At 36.3% G+C, this 4,726-nt stretch overlaps 1 pseudogene; it reads left to right on the plus strand.

The window, feature by feature from the left end:
• The first annotated feature begins 430 nt into the window (after positions 1-430).
• Positions 431-2,152, plus strand: LOC102484460 (eukaryotic initiation factor 4A-II-like; annotated as a pseudogene).
• Positions 2,153-4,726: the final 2,574 nt, after the last annotated feature.

Below are 4,726 nucleotides of genomic sequence, written 5' to 3' on the forward strand. Positions count from 1 at the left end.
TCAACCCCAAAGTGTGCCTTTTCTCCTTTGTCTTCTAGTGTTCCAGATTTGTTTGGTTCTAAAACCTACCAGACATAACTGACTTCTAATAAACACCAGTAGTTATTCAATCCTGCAGTTACTGATAAACACTATTTTTTTCTTAGCTATGGAACACATTTATCTTTTCATTCCGTCTAGCACTGTGTACTAGGGCATTAAAGGATGTGGCCAAGGTTTAAAAGACTGTTTTTGTTTTTGAAGTACAATCATGCTCTTCATTGTGGCAGTGAGTGGTTTTTCGGATCACGTCTGGCAGCTCTGCAGATTATAACAACAGAGAACATGGTGACCCAGAGGGAATGGACCCCGATGATATCATTCAGAGCAACTGCAATGAGACTGTTGATAACCTTGATGATATTAAAGTAGTCTCATCTTCAGGGTACCTATGCTTATGGTTTTGAGAAACCTTCAGTTATTCAGCAGAGAGTTATTATTCTTTATATTAAAGATCCAAAAGGTGGGGCTGGCAGGTGGCATGGTGGTTACGGCACTGGACTCCCACATGGTCGATTGTGTTTTGAGTCCTGGACCTGACAGCTTGCTTTCTCCCTTTTTCTCTCTCTCTGGTCAGATTGAAGAATAATAATAAAAAGATAAAAATAAATAAATAATTATTTAAAAAATATATCCGAAAGGTAATTCTGGCACTTGGAAACCAATGGGAGCAACTTGTCACACATGCATTGGTGGAACAAATGTTCAAAATGAAATGCATAAACTGCAGGCTGAAGTACCACATATTGTTCTTGGTACACCAGGAAGAGTGCTTGATATGTTAAATACAAGATATCTTTCTCCAAAGTGGATCAAAATGTTTGTTTTCGATAAAGCAGATGAAATGTCGAACTGAAGGTTTACAGATTAAATCTGTGAGATTTTCCAAAAATTAAATATGAGTATTCAGGTTGTGTTGCTTTCTGCCACAATGCCAATTGATCTGTTGGAAAAATTCATGAGAGATGTAATTCAAATTCTGGTGAAGAAGGAAGAACTGACCCTTCAAGGAGTCAAACTGTTTTTTTTTTTTCTTTTTTTTTTTAATTTTCTTTTTCTTTTTTTAAATTTCATTTTCTTTTATACATTCAATCACATTATTAATTGGCTTACAAAATGGACCTTTCAACAGGTGAACATTGCTCCCTAGTACAGTTGATAAAACTACAAAATATCTTCAATAAATAATACCACATTTCTTTGTGCCATTAATGCTTTGCCTCCCTATTTTTCTTCTAAGTGTCAGTTTTATTGATATATTCATGCTGAAAGAGAGGAATGAAAGTTGGATACACTTTGTGCCCTATACGGGATGCTGACCATTATAGAGGCTGTTGTTTTTTGTCAATACAAAGCACAAGGTGGTCGGACTTACTAAGAAAATGCATGCCAGGAATTTCCCAGTCTATGCCCTGCATGGTGACGTGGACCAGAAAGAGATGTTATCATGAGGGAATTCTAGTCAGGGTCAAGCCGAGTTCTATTTATTTTATTTGTATTTGTATCTTATTTTAATAACATTATTATTATTATTATTATACATTCAATTGCTATACATCTTTAGCTTTAAGAGAGAATTTACCCAACATGAAATACACCTCAGACCAGTTCAATTGAGAATACTATACACGTTATCATCAATAGGTAATAAACCATTTCTGTGTCCCACAAGTGTCTTACTTCTCTATTTTTCTCCCTAATTTTCTTCCCTATACTCTTGCCTTCTCCCACCCTCCGTCCATGCGGTCTCCCTTGTCCATAACTATTTTCAATGCTTCTATACCTTCCAATCTTTCAGTCTTTACCAGAGAGTGCAGACAGTCTGTATATGTTAAGTGGAGACATACAATGCCTGGGTCAAGCTGAGTTCTGATCACTATTGACATATTGGCTCGTGGGATTGATGTGCAGGAAGTGTCTGGTTATAAACTATAATCTACCTACCAATTATCAAAACTGTATTCACAGAATTGGCAGAGAGGGTCAATTTGGGAGGAAAGATGTGGCTATAAATTTTGTTACTGAAGAAGACAAGAGGATTCTTTGTGACACTGAGACTTTCTACAATACCATAGTAGAGGAAATACACATGAATGTAGCTGACCTTATTTAATTACTGGGATGACATAATTTTGAATGCAGTGCTTACTGTTGTCAAACAGGCGGTCACAACGTGCACTGTGCCAGCCCCAAATCTTTCTCTCTTATATATTTATTTACTAATGTAGAAATGGTTTTATTAGATGTTCTCTATCATTTACTAATATACTTGTAGACTAAAAGATATGTGCTGTATAAAATCAGTCAATTATGTTAAACCAGTATATCTCTCTTATTGTGTTATTAACCTGAATAGAAAGGCCTTTAAGATGATTTTTTAAGAAAGTATTTGAATGTGTTTTGTTTGGTATTGTATTTTTCCAATAAAGCATTTAATTAGTGCTAAGTGTGGACTGGACCCTGTTGCTAAACCCCAGCAAGAAATCATATCTTAGGTAGGGTTAAATCTCTAGTAAAATCTCCATATTGCACTTGTCTTAATGACATCTACTGTTAAATCAATTGTACATTCATTTACAAAATAAAAAATTATAAGAAGCATACTCATGTAGAATTAAATGAGTTTGAAAATAAGCATTTTAATAAACAGTTTTCTCTAATGCTGCCAAGTTCCTTTTCATGTATTACTTTTTAAACTGACTGACCATTTTCATGTGTTTTTCTATTTCAGCAAACATTTTATATAGTGAATTCTGTACATTCTGCTTCTAATTCCTTCTTCTAGCTTTTGGTTCTTTTTGAATCAGCGAGGAATACTCTATTGTTCTCTGTGACCTCATAATCACTTGCTTTCTTTGCTTCTCTTCCCTCTGTGTAGATCAAGCTACATTCTTATTCTGTGTCACTCTGAAGCCATCTCTTCCACCCTTCCAGTGGCAGGAATCCATCCCCCCACCACCAGAATCAGCTTGCAACATTTCCACTCATTCCTTGCTGAGAGTAAATGCCATCTGAAACTTTAAGTTGATTTAATACGTGACTACATATATCTACCACACTGGATATATTGGGTCATTAGAAAAGGTGTGACATTTCTCTGCAAAAATCCACCATGATTTTTCCGACCCAATATATTTTCCCTATTAAGATATTCTTATCATGCATTGTTTTCATTTTGAAGATCATCACTTTTAGATACCCCATCTTGCATGAATTCATTTTGTTGTTGTTTGTTTTTTTATATAGTTTTGTTAATTTATAGTAAACAAAGGTATGTGGCAGCTTGATGGGGCATAAAAAGAGGGAAAAGGTTGATATCAATATACATGCAGGAAGAAAGAGGCAAGCCACTGACACTAGCATATTCAGTGTTTCAGTGGTGGTGATGATGAGAATACCCACCTTAATTCTGAAGTAATAGAATTGGGTGGGTGAAGAGAGGAATTTTTATAAAACCCTGATTTTTCCAATATCTATCTGGAGCCTATCCCTCCAACAAGATTCTCTCTCTTCCTTTTATCTTATTTCCTTAGATCTCTACTAGGTTAATGAAATGAGATACTGTAGAAATTGTGGTGATAATGTTCGATAATGAATAATTGAACAATTCCCTGAGACCATGTATATTTCAAGCAATTGCTTCAATGTCTTATCTTACAAGGGATGAATAAAGGGTACCATTTAGGCTCAGTAGCAAATGTGGATAAGTGGAATGCAGAGTCAAATAGCTTTGCAGGTACCTTCGAATATGTAGCATGTGTCTTGACATGGACAAATAGAAGATTGAATTTTGTTCATTCTTGGTTCATAGGAAAAAGGAATGACTGGATTTACTTGCATAAATCAAATAAGATAGTAAGTACGGAAATCATCGCTAAGAAGGATGAACATAAACATCTTCAAAATACATAAGTAGGACAAAAGTAGGACTAGTTAGTAACCAGAGAAACCAGTTAACTACAGCTATCTTCTAAGGTTCAGCCATGATGGGAAGAAAATCAAAGGTTACAGTGAAAAAGAATCATTGACTCTTTTCAAAGAACATCCAATCTCCAGTTTTCTTGTCTGTGGAGAGCAGCCAATCTGAAAACATGTGATTAAAAAATGTGGCCTGTAGACACATGCAGATATGCACTTCCGTAAGCTACTCTAGCAGGGCTATTGAGAAGCATCTACATGCAAAAGCAGTATTTGCCTGCTGCTGTATGTAGATACTTTTCTTTTTCTTTTTTCTTTTTTTCTTTCTTTATTTTTTGGAGAGGTTTTTGCTATAGGGCACATGTGCTCACCAGAAAGACACAGGGAGACAGAGAGACTGAAAGCAAGAAATCACCCCCCAGTGGGGATGGCCATGTCGCAATCCCTTCTCCTCCATTCTCCTCTCGGGATCTTAGGCACACATGGACATGAGCCCAGCGTGAGTTTAAGCCACCAGATCTGGGACTCGAACCGCGGTTGACCACATGGGAGTCCAGCGACATAGGCATTACACTAACTGCTGGTCCCATGTAGATGTTTTTCAATAGCCCTGCTAGAGTAGCTTACGGAAGCGCATATCTGCATGTGTCTACAGGCCATATGTTTTAATCACAGGTTTTCAAATTAATTACTCTCTACCCTTGTCCACACACTAATAGTTTTCCTGTGTATGCTTAATTTCTTTTCCTTTATTATGATAAGATTGTAT

This window comes from Tupaia chinensis, unplaced genomic scaffold, assembly GCF_000334495.1.
Source record: "Tupaia chinensis unplaced genomic scaffold, TupChi_1.0 Scaffold143886_1, whole genome shotgun sequence".
NCBI classification, from domain to species: Eukaryota; Metazoa; Chordata; class Mammalia; order Scandentia; family Tupaiidae; genus Tupaia; species Tupaia belangeri.